Source organism: Heloderma suspectum, chromosome 9, assembly GCF_057233095.1.
Source record: "Heloderma suspectum isolate Gila_16-S chromosome 9, 16-S_ref, whole genome shotgun sequence".
Classification (NCBI taxonomy): domain Eukaryota; kingdom Metazoa; phylum Chordata; class Lepidosauria; order Squamata; family Helodermatidae; genus Heloderma; species Heloderma suspectum.
Window position 1 is genome coordinate 42,269,112 of NC_139466.1, and position 16,235 is coordinate 42,285,346.

Consider the following 16,235-nt stretch of genomic DNA (forward strand, 5'->3'; position numbering starts at 1 on the left):
ACTGTCTAATCGCTTCTTCTGCACTTTAAGCAGCCCAAAGCTATCTTCATAGAATAACAAGGGATTTATTTTATTATGCAATTAGATAATCCCATTTGCCTGTATTACAAGCTGCTGCTACAATGCACAAATATGTCTGTAGTCCCTCCCCAGTTGAGACTGGTGGCTCCGATGTCAGTGGGGAGGTGAATCCGCTCCGGGTTTCAGTCAGAACTCTAAAGGAGCTCTCCAAGGTGACATTGGAGCCACCAGCCTCTAGTGTCTCTCCCATCCAGCTTGCCCAATGTGCATGTCAATTGCCAGAAGCGTTCCACGGATAATTTTCAACTTTAAAAATGTATTTGAGTGAGGGGTGTGTGTGTGTGAGAGAGATTACTTCAGTGGATAGAAATCATAGAATAGTAGGGTTGGAAGGGGCCACATCCCATTGTTGGCTCATATTCAGCTTGTGATCTACAACAATTCCAAGATCCTTCTCGCTTGTAGTGTTGCTGAGCCACATATCCCCCAGTCTCCCATCTGCAAAAGAGGTAGGATTGATGTCAACGTTGTCATCCAAAATTTCTTGGGAGAAATGAACACACTGACATCTCAGAGGTCTAAAACTGGGCGCAGTCCACCATCTCTTTTCGGGACTGTGAAGTACTAGGAGTAAACACTTCCATGCATTTCATGAAAAGGCGCCTTTCTCCAGTAGCATGATTCCTTCTGAGTGTAGTACTTCGGACGAAGTTGTGCCCTGAATGCCCGAAAAGGAGGGAAGATGTTGAACTCGATTTTGTACCCTCGATACATGATGGTCGGAGCCCAGGTATGTCATGGATTCCCAGTTCGGGAGAAAGGCGGACAGCCAACACCTGAATCGGGGAGAGCAGCCAGGGGAGGAAAGTAGCAGATGCGGTGAGTCAAAGGTGTTGCTTCTTTGTCGACTCCGATCTCCAACGAGACCGTTGGGACCTGTAAGTTGCACCGAGAGAATGCTCTGACTGCGATGGATACTGCTGTTGAGGCTGGCGATGGCTCTGGAACCAAGTCTGCTGGAAGGAAGGTTGTTGATGCCATTGGCATTGTTTACAGGATCGCTGGGGCCAAGACAACTCCATTTTGCGAGTCGTAGTCTTCGCTTTTTGGATGGTATCCAAAGCCTCGTCAATTCTGGAACGGAATAGTCCCTCACGACCCAACAGGAGGTCCCCTTGTGGGAGCGGGCTCCTTGTGCGAGTCCTGCCAATCCCAGCCAGGCATGCCTCTGGCATGCTATGGCCCCCACTCTGGCCCTGGCATTGCAATCTGCCTGGTGACGGGCCATGTTGATTTGCTGCCTGGCAAGTCGAATTACTTCTGACTGAAGGACTCCGAGTTATCATTGATCATCAGGAAGGTGATCACAGAGGGATCCTGTTTTCTCCCACAAAAAGAGTTGGTAGCGAGCCATCATGGCTTGGTAGTTCGGGACTCTTAGGCCTAGAGAGGCGGAAGAGGAGACCGGACAGCCCGTAAGGTCTAATCTTCTGCCCTCCTTGTCCACAAGGGGAAAATGGATCCCCTGTGATTTGCACTGCACCGACTTGGCTATAATGGAATCAGTAGACGAATATCTAACACTTATTTTAAAAAAGCAACGCTGTCCTGGATATCCATTATCTGTCAGCAGGGGTGGTTATCTCACACTAACAATGTGCGACTCTTGATTGTGTGACCAGCTCAGAAGCAGTCACCCCTAAAACCATCTCCATTTCCCCTGAATTACACTGAACCATGAACCTAACTTCTTGCAATATTGACATTCAGAATTACTGCAAGTTATTTACGTCACCTATGGGTTGTATCCAATGGTGTCTATCCACCAGTAGAACAGAGTCCACTGGAACCCACTGCCCCTCGGCCAAGTTCACCCAGATCTGCTCCAGAAGGTTAGGGGGTCTCTCAAGAGCAGAAAGTCCACTCATGCAACATTCGATATAGCCCTGTATCAAAAGCAGAAAGTTTACCTGCCTGCATTCGCCCAACACACTGAACTGAAACACACTCAAACCTTATACTCAACTAGCATGCAGTCTGCTCCCATTTTATTTTCTTCCTTCACTTGACCTTCCTTCCCCTTTTCTCCTTTATTTATTTTGTTCACTTTAAAAACACAACTGATGCTGTCTTTTCTTCTCACTTCCCCTTCCTTATGTTTATTTTCTCCTTGCTTCCTCCATTTTGTATGGTTATTTCCTGGTTGGGACCTGCACAAACTTCCAAGTAGCAACAAAGCTTTCTTTCGCCTTACATGAGAGGCTCCTCCACCCTGTCCCTGCATCTGATCCTGCTCAGACCGGCAGTAATGCCTCATCGTCAGGACCAGAGCTGTCTGTGGTCAGGTCACATCACCAGGGCCATTTTCATATGACATGGGGCCAGAAGCACATCAAGGCCATGTAAGGATGGGGCCACATGCTTAAAGCAGGGGAAATAGTGTGGCACAGTGGAAGACCCAGGCTCCCCTTAGACAAGTCAGGTACTCTCAGACAAATCTAATCTCTCTCACAGAGTAGTTGCAAGGCCAAGTGAGAAAAGGGTTCAAAGCATGTTGCACGTTGAAAATCTTAACTACTATTTGCTATTACAATACAGCCACGACACTTAAATTCCCCCACCGCATACTGGATGTGTGCATACCTCTCTGGAGAGTGACAGGGGTTACATCAGGCTAATCTTGCAACTGCTTCTACTGTCCTCATTTCATGCATACAATTAAAAAGGCGACTTGCACAATATGGAACATATTGCAATATATTAACAACCGTTCATGGGTGTGGTATTCATAGTTATGTCACATACAACTATGCAAAATGCTCCAAATTATTTGTGAGATTTGGAGCTGAAATTGCAGCACATGCAAACATCTCTCCTCTGCTTGTGAAACTAAGAGGAGTTGAACACTAAATTCACTGCAACGCGCAAAACCCTGCCCTGAAAAGAAAACCAGCCTAGCCAAGAATCTAATTAGGAAATGCTCTAATCTATGTGGAGATGAGAACAGGTTCACCTCCTTTTTGGGGAGGCCAATAATACAAGCAAGCACATTTGCTCCTGTGACTAATCCAATGTTATCCATATAAATAAGACTCGAGGGCTTGAAGACTTGGCCATTAGCCTATTGCTTCACAGTGGACGGGGAGGCAGTGAATACTCTTCTCAGAAGGCTCACATTCTTTTAGAAATGTAGGTGCCATGCAAACATCCATTTGGGTTGTGAAAGGAACTCTATCTGCATGAACATTCTAGCCCACTATTCATTAATAGACTTCCGACAAGTTAGCCACTCTTTGTCCTCAACTGACAATAACATTCCTTATATACACTACATAAAACATTATCCCTGAAAGAACCCCACTAATAAAACTGGGAAGCTTTGCAAGAGTGAATTGATTAGAAAAGGCTAGGCAACGGCCACTCAACGCATTCAGATGCGATGATAACCTAGGGTTCCAGAGAAGTGGAAGTGGCTAAAACAAACCTCTACCTATGGTTTGTTTATTGTGACCATGATCTCTGGCTTGTCTCTCTCCAAACAAACCACCTTGTTTGAGGAAAGACAGTTTTGGTTTCCCAGTTCGGACATCACGATAAACAAGCTATGGACAGAGGATCCATGACTTGTTCAGACGCTCCTGCTTGCTGGAGGAGCCAAGTGGGAGCAATTAGGCAAGCAGCGACCTGGTTCACACGACACGACAACCCACAGTGGGTTGTCAGCCTTGTTTGTTTCAGGGTGGCTTGTCGTGACATCTAAACCTGGCACAGTTTCTTCAGCATGGCACAAGCCACCCTGAGTTGTTCAGAGTGGCTAGTGCAGCTTGTTGTGACATGCAAACTCAGCACAATTGCTTGTGTGAGCTTTACTGGAAAGGGCTACAGAGCTGCCTGGCAGGAGTGGTGAAAAACCCAGTCACTTCTTGCCATCTTGCTATCGATATCCCCTCTGTGTTACATCTCGAAATGACACTAGTCAATGTATTCCTCCACTTTGTTGCCTCCCTAGAAAACGACACCTTTTTGTTTTTCACCTTCAGGGAGATCTACGCAAATTTAACTTAAAAAATATTTTGGGGAGATTTGCGCAGATCCACTAAAGCATAGTAACCACTGCAGCTTTAGCAAATTTCTGAAATCCCTCCAAAATTTTAAAAAATAAAATAAATTTGTGCAAATTTGCTGCAGTAGTTACTTTAGCGGATTTCTGCAAATCTCCCCAAAATATTTCTTTAAAAAATAACATTACATTTGTGCAAATCTCATCAAAGGTGAAAAGAAGTTCTATAAAATAAACTCTACTATGCTAATGAGTGCATTTACACTCATTAGTGGAGGAGGCAGCTGAGGCTGTGCTGCAAAGGCTCATGGGATATGTGCTTGGAGGAGGTGGGAGGATTAATGGAGAAACAAGCCACAGAGCGCCTGTTCATCCATCACGGGTAACATGGATTAGCGAGCAAAGAACCAACCCACCGTAGCTTATTTTCAGGGTGGCTTATCGTAATGTGTGAACTGGCCCCGTGTCTAGCTCAATCTTAAGCGAGTTCATCAGCCCACTGAACACAAACATCAAAAGTTGGCTTGAATCGAGACTAGAAATTCCCAGATGCCAACTGTGGAGTTCAAAGAGTAGGACAAGAGACAGTATCTCTAGTGAAACAATATGGGACCAAAAGTCCTTGAGGAGGTCCTGTAGGACCATGCTCGGATCCCACTGAACTTTACAAGCATGCTTAAGTCACAGAACCTTTTAGGATGGAAGAGAGAATTATATGGAGTGAAATGACCACTGTGGGGTAGATATAGAGCTTGTTGATTGACAAAGTGCCCCATGATACCCTGATGAGCAAACTAGCTCAAAGTGGGCTAGATGAAACGACGATCCGGTGGATCCACAGTTGGCTACAGAATCGGACTCAAAGAGTGCTAATCAATGGGACCTTCTCAAACTGGGGAGAGGTAATGAGCAGGGTACCGCAGGGCTCAGTCCTGGGCCCAGTGCTCTTCCACATTTGTATTAATGACTTGGAGGAGGAGGTGCAGGGAATGCTGATCAAATTTGCAGATGACACAAGATTGGGCGGGATAGTTAATACTCTGGAAGACAGAAACAAAATTCAAAGTGATCTTGATAGGCTGGCACGCTGGGCAGAAAACAACAGAATGACATTTAATAGGGATAAATGCCAAGTTCTGCACCTAGGAAAAAGAAACCAAATGCACAGTTACAAGATGGGGGATACGTGGCTCAACAACTCTACCAGCGAGAAGGATCTTGGAACTGTTGTCAATCACAAGCTGAATATGAGCCAACAATGGGATGTGGCGACAAAAAAGGCAAATGCTATTTTGGGCTGCATTAATAGAAGCATGGCTTCCAAACCCTGGGAAGTACTGCTTCCCCTCTACTCAGCACTGGTTAGGCCTCATTTGGAGTAGTGTGTCCAGTTCTGGGCACCACATTTTAAGAAGGATGCAGACAAACTGGGGAGGGTTCAGAGGAGGGCAACAAAGATGATCAGAGGACTGGAAACAAAGCCCTGTGAAGGGAGACTGAAAGAACTGGGCATGTTTAGCCTTGAGAAGAGAACAGTGAGGGGAGATAGGATAGCGCCCTTCAAGGACTTGACAGGTTGTCACAGAGAGGAAGGCCAGGATCCTTTCTCCATCATCCCAGAGTGCAGGACACAGAATAATGGGCTCAAGTTACAGGAAGCCAGATTCCGGCTGAACATCAGGAAAAACGTCCTGACTGCTAGTGATACGACAATGGAACCAATTACCTAGGGAGGTAGTGGGCTCTCCCACACTGGAGGCATTGAAGATGAGGCTGGACAGCCATCTGCCAGGGATGCCCTGACTTGGATTCCTGCACTGAGCAGGGGGTTGGACTCGATGGCTTTGAAGGCCCCTTCCAACCCTACTATTCTATTATTCTAATTTAATAGGATTTAAGTACTATACAATAACATATTTTCAACTTTTCCCAAAACTGGAGTTAGACGAATTCATGTTAACTGCATTCCTGAAAATAAGGGAGAGCCATTTAAGAACTCCCAGTTCCAACTTGGTGAGGCAAAGAGAATCCCGATACAGTTACTGCTTTTTGAAAACATAAATAGTATAGCACACAATTTGTTCCAATTAAATAAACACTGCAGTTAAATAAACACTGCTTGGAGAAATGGGCCACTGGTTGCCTAAGCAATTTATTCTTCCTGAGCTTAAATCGAGCTATCCCTTTCCTAGTTGTTTGTGCTTGCCAACTGTGTCTCAGGTGATCATACAGGTGTGGCAACAAGCAGGTGCATGGATGAGGGCCAATATTACACATCCTCATTCCAGAGGAAGAGAGTCACCCCCACCCCCACCCCCATCTCCTGTTAATTAGAACAATAAGTAATGCTGCCTGGAGTCAGACGCATATTCTTCGCATGAGATCAGACTGCCAGCTACTGAGGCAACGGAGCTTACAGGAAGACATACTGAAAATTGTTCCCATGACTAAGTGATCTGGCAAGAGTTAAATTGCAATACTCACTTGCATTTTTAAGACAGAAGTCTAATCCATAACCAGAGTTCAGGTGATATGAAGATTTAAGTCCAGAACTGAGCACCAGAACTTGTGAAGGTCAGAATGTTATTGGGGAGCTTTCTGGGCTACAAAGACGGATAAGTCAGCCTGAAACCTGCCCATGCAGTTTCATGTTCTTGTTCTACATTATGTTATAGTGTAGTTGGATACTGTTAAATGTGTTGAATTCTAGACCAAGTTCTCCAAAGTGAACCATGGCCAGTATAATAGTTCCTGTACACAGAGAGCCCAGCCCTATGCATAATTACGTAGAAGTTAAGTCCCATTTAATTCAATGGGACTTAAGTAAGCACACAATTGCAGCCTTAAGGGAAAGCCACTAGAAACAAAATGGTCAGCAAACTATAACATTTACCCATCCATTCAGGACGCTTCTGGCTGGACAAAAGGCCTTACACAGGTACTGTAAGCCAGAGTCCCAACACAAGGAGCAATCCAGAATTATGTTCAAGTCCTTTGTCTCCATTCATTTGCTTTGCTCCTTAGCATTCCTGTTCCTGCTTCTTTTCCCCTGGTTGTTAGCAGCCCCATCCCACAAATATCCCAAGAATGCATCAACGTCATTCTCATTTCTTCGTGTGGTTTTACCATTCCTTTGCTGATTTAGTCCAGGCCTCCGCTCTGGGTTCCCAGTTAATGAAAACCACATGAGATCACAATGTAATCTTCAAGTGCTCAAATCAGTATCATCTGAATTAATCAAGAGTGAACAAAAACATTTTATGGCAAATCGCTGGTCTTTTTCAATGGGATCAAAAACATTTAGCTACATTACACATTGAGAGATCGGATAAGTAGACATACTTTTCCAGGCATTTATTTATGGAATTCCCTCACCCACCCCACCCTGATATGTCAGTTGAGATGATAATTGTGCTTAGCAATTATTAAATACTGCTTTATAGAGGTCAAAACACTTTATCTCATGGATCCTAACAACAACTCTATAAAAGAGGCTAATACTATCCTTGCTGCAGATGACTGTAGCTGGAGTTGGAGACAGAAATACCCTAAAAATTCAGAGTAGCCATTTTAGTCCTTCTGAACAGAAATGGGAGGGGGATTCTTTTAAGGTGCAGAACACCCCTTAACGTGCTGCAAGGACACATGGCAGATTTGGAAATAACCACTTGCCTGGCTGCCAATGGCAAGTAAGGATCATCTCCAGGTAAGGAAGCTTTGCACAGAGACTGGAAGGGGAGGGACAGGGCCTGCCTGGAAGGGGAGGGAGAGACTGGAGGTGCTCCACAGGGCACTGCCAATGGCCTGTCCACAGCCTGCCCACCAGCTGCACTGCATCTACACCAGGCCTATCAGAGTCATTAGTTGCCATTAGCTATATAGCTCACAGTGCATGGAGGAAGGGTCCTCCTGGAGCACTGAAGAAACCTTCTCGGGACTCCGAAGATCACAGCAACTACTGACCGACTCCAAGCCTTCCCATTTTGGCCAAGGTGCTTGAGCGAGCAGCTACCACGCAACTCAAGGCACTCATGGATGAAGCAGATGATCTGGATCACCCTAATGCTGGAGTGGGGAACCCCTTTCAGCCTGGGGGCCACATTCAATTTCGGAGCAGGGGGGGGGGGCAAAATACAAAAACATGCCAGCACTTTGTCGATGAAAGTTCTTACTTCCAGTAACTGTGCTTTAGGAGAGGCAATTCAACCTTTTGGAATGTGGGCGGGGGACCACGCTAGCACTGGCAGCCACCAAACTATTGGTGGCTGGGGGAAAGGCTGTCCGGGGAACCCTGGAGGGCTGTATCGGAATGCCTGGATTTGGCCTGTAGGCCTGAGGTTCCCCACCTGCACTGCTACAGGCATGGGATGTGCACTTTCTGCTAATTCTCCTGGACCCCTCCGTTGATTTGGATACTTTTGGACTGGCCGTCAAGAACTGGGAATGGGGACACTGTGCTACAACAGCTCTATTCCTACCCAGATCGCCAATTCCTATCCAGTAACCTATTCAGGGGAACTACTTCTTGACTCTGCAGCATTTATGCTACAGGATCCCACAAGTTCTCTCTTGTTTCCCCTGGTGTTTAACATCTATATACAGAGTGAGGTCATTGGAGATTTGGAACGAGGTATCATTAGCAAACTGGATTACACCCAATTCTACTTCTCCTTGTTATCCCAGCCAAGAAAGGCAGTGGAAACTGGGGTCATTAACCGACTGGATGAGGGCCAATAAATCAAAGCACAATCCTGACAAAATGGAGGTAGTCTTGGTGGGTGGTTAGCCTGTCCAAGGGGGTGGCATCCAGGCTGTTCTAGTCAGGGTTCCACTTCCCCTAAAGCAGAGGTTGGCAGAAAGTAATTTCCAGATGTTTTGGACTTCAGCTCTCGGCATTCCTGACCATTTGGCTTCTGGGAGTTGAAGTCCCAGAATCTGGAGATGGACCTACTGCCCTAAAGAATCAGGTTTAAAGCTGCCAGTTTGCTGACTGGGACCAACAAAAGAAAACACATCACAGGAGTCCTTGAAAATGGCACCGCTCCACAGTACATTTCTGGGCACAATTCAAAGTGCTCGTGCTTACTTTCAAAGCAGTAAATAGCTTGGGACCCAGGTATCTGAAGGACACATGAGCCTACCTGAATGTTCAGACCATCATCTTGGAAAACTGGCTCCTTCTAAAGTCAGTCAATCACACAAGTTACTTAAAAGCCATGTTTCTTAAAGGCCTACTTCCCATCCTATTCTCTCAACATTTGGTCACAGTCCAGAATGACCAAGAGGCCCTTCTCTTTGGATGAGAACTTGGTGGAGACTGGTAACAGGGCCTCTTTAGTTGTGGCATCCTGCATGTAGAATGTTTTCCCTAGGGTGGCTCACCTGGCACCATATCTGAGGTCTTTCTGGTACCAGGGGAATTCTAGCATGCGATCTAGCTTGGCTTTAATGTAGTGAAACAATTATTTGTTGATGCTGCTCGTTTTACTGCTCTGTCTTACTACTTTTAATTTTTCTCTCTCTCTCTCTCTGAGAGAGAGCGGGGGGGGGAGAGAGTGAGAGAAAGAAAGTGTGTGTGTGTGTGTATGTGTGTAAATTTTAGAGCTTCATATTTTAAACTTGTGTTTGTTATCTAGCTTTTACTGGATATTGTTTGTATGTAATTTTGTGAACCCAACAGACTCACTTATAGGCCAAAGACCTTCTTGAATAAAGCAGTCTTTGCCTGCTGGCGGAAGGACAGCAGAGAGGGAGTGAACCTCGCCTCCCTTGAGAGGGAGTTCCACAGCTTGGGAGCAGCCACGGAAAAGGCCCTCTCTTGGGTTACCTCCGACAGTTGCCATCTCGAAAGAAGGGCCTCTCCAGAAGATCTTAATGACCGGGCAGGCTCGTGTGGGAGAAGCCGGTCTTTCAGGTAGCCTGGTCCCAAGCTGCATGGGACTTTATGTGTCATAAGCAGCACTCTGAATTCTGCCTGGAAACAGAAACAGATTGGCAGCTAGTGAAGCTGCTGTAAGAAGGGATTCACATGCTCCCCGACGTCAAAAGTCTGGCTGCAGCATTCTGAACCAGCTGAAGTTTATGAACAGTTTTCAAAGGCAGCCCCACATAGAGCACATTACAGTGGTCTAAACGCGATGCAACCAAGGCCTGCATGACTGTGGCCTGACCAGACATCTCCAGGAATGGCTGCAGTAGGCACACTAGCCTCAGCTGTGCAAGCACACTCCTGGCCACCGCTGAGACCTGGCTCAGGGCCGAATCCCAGAGTACACCCAAAGTGTGAGCCTGAGTATTCAGGGGGAGTGTAACCCCATCCAGTGCAGGCTGAATCCCTGTTCCCTGAGCTGCCTTTTGACTGACCAAAAGCATACATCTTGTCTGGATTAAGTTTCATTTTGCTTGCCCTCATCCAGTCCATTACCAGCATTAGGCACCGATTCAGAATTTAGATGAAAGGAGAGACAGAGTTGGTTGTCTTCAGCTAGGGATGTACGAAAGTCACTTACCTTTTTGAAGGGTGACATTTGCTGTGGGGGGGAGGCGCTCCGTCCCTCCCCCCAAAATTCTCTCCTGCCGGGGTCGCCCGCAGCCGGACATCTGACTGCTGGGCAGCCTGCAGGGACGCAAATGGCAGCGGCCGTAGCCGCTGCCATTTGCGTTCCCTTTTTTGCCATGATAGGTTACGTAAATATTTATGTAGGCTATCACGGCAAAAAAAAAAAGGAACGCAAATGGCGGCCCCTATTTTGTATGCTGTAGGCCCCTTCTGACATCCCTATTTTCAGCATACTGGTGGCACTGAACCCCAAAACCCCCGACAGTCCCTCTCAGTGGTTTTATGTATATGTTAAATAGCATAGAGGTTAAGATGGAACTCCGAGGGATACCCCAGGCCATTGGCCACAGCATTGAACAGGAATCCCCCAGCACCATCTTCTGCAATTGCTCCTTCAAGAAGGACTGAAGCCACTATATAACAGTGCCTGCCAGCTACCTCGGACAGATGCCTCGGAAGGATACCATGGTCGATGATACTGAAAGCCGCCGAAAGATCCAGCAGAACTAACAGGGGCACACTCCCCCTGTCCAGTTCCCAGCACAGATCATCCACCAAGATGACCAAAGCGGTCTCTTTCCCATAACTAGGCCTGAATCCCGATTGAAATGGATCTAGATAATCCATCGCATCCAGAAATCCCTGGAGCTGAGAAGCAACCAAATGCTCCAGCACCTTGCCCAAGAATGGAATACTGGAGACCGGCCGGAAATGATCTAATACAGTGGGGTTCAAGGAGCCCCCCTTTTTTTAAACAAAGGCCTCACCACCACCTCCTTTAGGCAAGACGGAATCACGCCTTGCCATAAAGAGGCGTTCACCACTGCCTGTACCCACTCATCCAGTCCTTCCCTACCAGCTGCTCTTATAAGCCAGAAAGGGCAGGAGTCCAGCATACAAGTGGTGGGTCCCACTTCTCCTAGGACCCTGTCCACATCCTCAGGCTGGACAAATGGAAAAATATCCATTATACCTGGACAAGCAGGAGCTAAAGTTACATCCACCAAAGTTAGTCCAAACCCCTGCTGCTGGATCTGGTAATGGGTGGAGAATTCGGTACCTTGAGAACATCGTATTAGCTTAACAAAGAAAGGAAAAAATATGGCTGTGGCTTGCTGATGTGCAGGCCACCCAATGGCTGGCGAAGTTTTGGAAGAGGGGAGGCAGAGCTGAGGCAGCCAGCCAGCAGCAGGAGACAGAACTTGTGCAAGGGACACAATTTGAATGCTGCTGCTTAATATGCGTAATTTTTATATATGGCAGAATTTCAGAACAGTCATCAGGCCAGAGCTCTGTGGGTACTTCTTTTCCCTTGAGGAAAGACTGTGAGATGCCACAGGAAAACTGGCTCCTTGTGAAGCCAGTCAGTCATTAGATGTGCCCAAACCAATAATTCCATTCTCATTATCACATCTGTCTCTTCCTCATTTGATGAGCAACTTGCATGCTTAACTGCTTCATGCTGATAAGATCTGGGAAAAGTCATATTATATAACACACACAGTCGCTTAAGAACCAGTTCCCTAATTCCCATCGCACCCTCTCAGCATTCTGTCAGCATCTTCAATGACCAAGAAGCAGAACCCACCTAGGGTGGGACTACGCAGATGGGAGCACAACTGGCTCCCTATGGTGGGGGTCCCCAAGGCACAGGAACAGGTGTAAAGCCCACCCTAATGAGCCTTCTGAGTAGAAAGCCCACCATCCTAATGGGGCTGCCTTTCCTTTCTCCTAGATAACTGGCTAATGCTGCTCTATGGGGAAGAGACAACTGCTCTGGCCTCCATCAACAGATAGCCGATGGGGAAATGTTCAGGTCTTTGATGATAGGTCTTTGGCTAACAGTGATTAACAGCTTTACAAAACACTGCTGTAGGGACAGCAGACAGAAGGCAAATTGAGGTCTACCGGTACCGACTAGGTTTCCAAATACTAACTGTTTTAGCAATAAGAACAAACAGCAAGACAACAACAGCCCAAAGAGAGCCTAATCTGGAGGGAGGGCTAGGGTATGAGATCCCCGATTAGTAGTAACTCAGATGGAGATTTGTACTTGCATATATTCAGGTCATCCCAGCATAGCTCATGAAGGACTGGACGCAACTGATGCCACCATTTTCATGCCACCATTTTGCCCCTGGCTCCTCCCTCCAGCCAGTTTTGCCCCTGGCTGGCTCTGGTTGGAGGACTTCAAGTAACAGTAAAAGACAGCACAAGCCTTGCTGTGTGGGATGGGTAGTTACTCTGTTTGGATGGGGGAGGGGGAAATCTGTGACTCTCCCAGGTGTTGTTGGACTCCACCTCTCACCAGCCTCAGCCAACCTGGCCAATATTCAGGGATGACGGGACCTGGAGTCCAAAAACATCTGGAGGACCACAAGTTCCCCATCCCTGGCTTAGGATGTGGGAGGAAGGCTGGCAAAACAGGCTTATAGAAGGCTCTAGCACTCCATTCTTCACCAGTCCAATTGAATGGGGCCATTATCAGTCTTTGCCAGTGGCCAAGTTGGCTGGGGACTGTGGGAGCTGTTGTCCAACACATCTGGAGGGCTCCAGGTTGGTGAAGGCTGGATTGGACTGATAACACCACTTCCCAAGGCTCCGTCCGTCACACATCAGCAGGACCAAGAAACAGGAGGAGTTGGAAAAACACAGCCATTTCTTTGGTGGCCCAAAGAGGGTGGCTGCCAAATTCAGGGGGTGCCAAAATGACCCACTGAAGGTGGAGATGGCACTCCAGCTCCTCCCCTATGCATGCTGCCCACCCATCTGTGCCACCCACAGAGCAAGCCCACCTACCCAATCTCTCGCTCCGAGGAGTCTCCCAACGCAAGAGATCAAGCGGGCTCTCTGGAGAGCCTGCCAGGCCCAAATGCTGCGCTTTAAAAGGTCCTTCCTTAAAGTGAGGTACTCTGGGTGAGGTGGCTACGAAGATCGCCTGTGCCATCTTGAAGTGCAGCATGGAGGGGGAGGCAGGTTGTGGGGAGAGTAAAGAAGAGGAGGAGGGCAGCTGGAGAAGAAAAGGAGACTGGAACAGAGCGAGAGGCTGGCGGTGGCTGGGAGAGAAGGGGGTGGCAGCACCTGGGTGCCAAAGTATGATCTCACCTAGGGTGCCAAAATACCTAGAGGCAGGCTATGGAGGAGTTGTTCCCTAGCTTAAACAGCGCTCTTGGCATCTTTGAAATGCATCTGAAATGCAAATGAACTCACTTGCTCAGGTGAGGGGCAGGAAGACAAGAGAGAGCCCACCACTGGTCAGGCCGCTACTCAATCGACCCTGGCCTCGTAGGTACGTGGGTCACACTTCCTGCAAAAATGGAATAAGCTCTGTTCTTTCCCTCAGGCTCAGTTATATTTTCTGCCCTCAAATGCCCCGATCCAACCTCCACTGTGGTCAGTAAGGCCAGCCATTCCTGCTGTGGAACAATACAGGTAGCGCCTTAAACATACTTGATAATGATGCAGCCCAAATTAAAGAAAAAAGAATAATCAATTAAGTCTGCATACATCTGCATATCGGTAAAAATGATGTTGCTGAAGCCTCCTTCAAGATGATACATGGGGTCCACAGGAAGCTGCCTCACACCGAGTCAGACCCTGGGTCCATCTAGTCCGCTACTGTTGACACTGACTGGCAGCAGTGGCTCTCCAGGGTTTCCAGCGGAAGATTTCCCAGCCCTGCCTAGAAAAACCACCATGCATTGAACCCGGGATCTTCTGCACGCAAAGCGGAGGCCCTACCACTGAGCTAAAGGCCTTGCCATCTGCAGTTGTTATAAGTGGTTGTATTTTAAAAATAATTTTAATGAAATCGGAATGAAATCGGGGGCACTTTTTAGTTGAATAAAAGTTTTAAAAAACTGATTAACCTAATGAGAATTGATTCAACGATTGGTCAAACCAGCATTACCGGACTTTCCCTTCTCCCTGTCAATGAGAAAAGGCAACCGACCACACAGGTTTGAACTGGAAGACTTGATCGGGATGGCGAAGCACCAATGGGTTGGATTCTCTGAGAGAGCCGCTTTGCATGCAAGAAGCACACTGAGTGAACGGGAAGCTAAATGGAATGGGTCATGTGTCCAGCCTCTCCTATTCCATCCTATCCAAGAATCTAGGATGACTGCACTGGAAGGAGCCAGCTGGTGTCACACCCCTCCGTGGGAACTCAGAAGCCGCTGAGGGGTGGAGGACCTGCTCCACAGCATTCTTCTCCTACTCTGCAACAGGACCTGGGAGCAATACGTGATGGAGCCACAAGATGCAGACAAACACACTGTGTATCGTGTGCATGCATTTTACATACCGGTAGGTAAGATAATGTCACTACTTTACGATCCATGAGAGATGGTGTAAATGCAGCCAGAACTGATCAGCCTTGTTAGCACAGGAAAGAAGATATCACATCAAGGAATGTTTTTAAAATATGGTAAGCGCTATACAAATCTATTAAATGATACTGATAATAAATAATGCCATTACATTCCTGTATTAGCCTTGCACACACAGGACAATACTACAGAATATACGATGTGGCAACTTCTGTCCACCATTTGCGCACATAAAGAGTGTGCATAATCATGTATAATTAGTATAATCAAGGTATACTAAGCACACCCCCCCCCCCCCCAGATTTGCCTGACCACCCCTACAGCAAAGCACAGAGCACAGAACTTCCCCGGGCATGGACTAAGAGGAGGTGGAACCGATCTGGAACAGAGCAGAATTTAAGCCGGCGGAACTTCAGCTTTCTTTCCACGCAACACCGGCAGAGAAATGGCGAAAGGATGAAGCAATTAAAAACACCCACATTCGCAGTCAGCACGCAAGACCTACTTTCCCGTGACCCGCTTAGGAAACAGCGGGGGCTGCGCTTCATCCCAGCGCTATCGCAAACGGGGGGGGAGGGAGGGAGAGAAGCCGCAGCGATCCCACGGTTCTGTACCGGCCGAGCGGGCGCGCCTCGGCGGCTGCCGGCGTCCCCCGGAGGCAGGGAGGAGAGCGCCCCTCGGAACCCGGCCGGGGCGGCCGCTGCGCCGGAGACACCCGCCCGGCGGCTGCTCGCGAGGCCCAGGCGCCTCGTCCGCGGGGGCGGCTCGGGGGGGAGGGGCCCTCTCCGCCGCGGCCCGCCTCGCCTCACGCGAGGCTCCGCCGCCCGGGAGCCGCCCTCGCCGCCGCGCAGAGCGGCCCCCGCGTCCTCCGGGCGGCCAGGAAGCTCCCCGGGCCGGCGGGCGGGCGCAGCGCGGCGGAACGCGGGCCTCCCTCCGCGCCCCCCCCCGCGCAGCGGAGCCCCTCCCCCCGGCGCGCGAGCCCGGCCGAGCGGCGAGAGGGCCTGCCCGAGCCGCCCGCTCACTGGGCCAGGCCGGCCCGGCGGCGGCTTCCGGTTGGCCGGCCGGCCCGCCAGTCAGGCGGGGAGCGGCGGCGAGAGGGACAAGGGCCCTTCGTCGCCCTCCCGCCCCCCGGCTCGGCGGGCGCGCGGCCCGCGGGAGGAGAGGGGCGCCGCGCCAGGCACGGCCGCGCGGGGAGGCGCCCGGAGGCTGCCCGCCTGCGGCCGCCGGTCCCGAGGCGATAGGCCGCCCGCGGCCGCAGCGCGCC

General features: G+C 48.8%; 1 protein-coding gene across 8 annotated transcripts in view; it reads right to left on the bottom strand.

Moving 5' to 3' along the window:
• AMOT (angiomotin) overlaps positions 1-16,235 on the bottom strand; it is a 73,947-nt gene that overhangs the window by 48,859 nt on the left and 8,853 nt on the right. For 4 of the 8 annotated variants that reach the window (XR_014784881.1, XM_084814230.1, XM_084814236.1 and 1 more), the window contains exon 1: positions 15,477-15,727. The exons of 3 other annotated variants lie outside the window; for them this stretch is intronic. The gene's annotated coding sequence lies outside the window, so the exon portion shown is untranslated. Of the gene's footprint in view, positions 1-15,476; positions 15,728-16,235 lie in introns of those variants that run through there. One more of the 8 variants, XM_084814235.1, reaches the window with a different exon arrangement.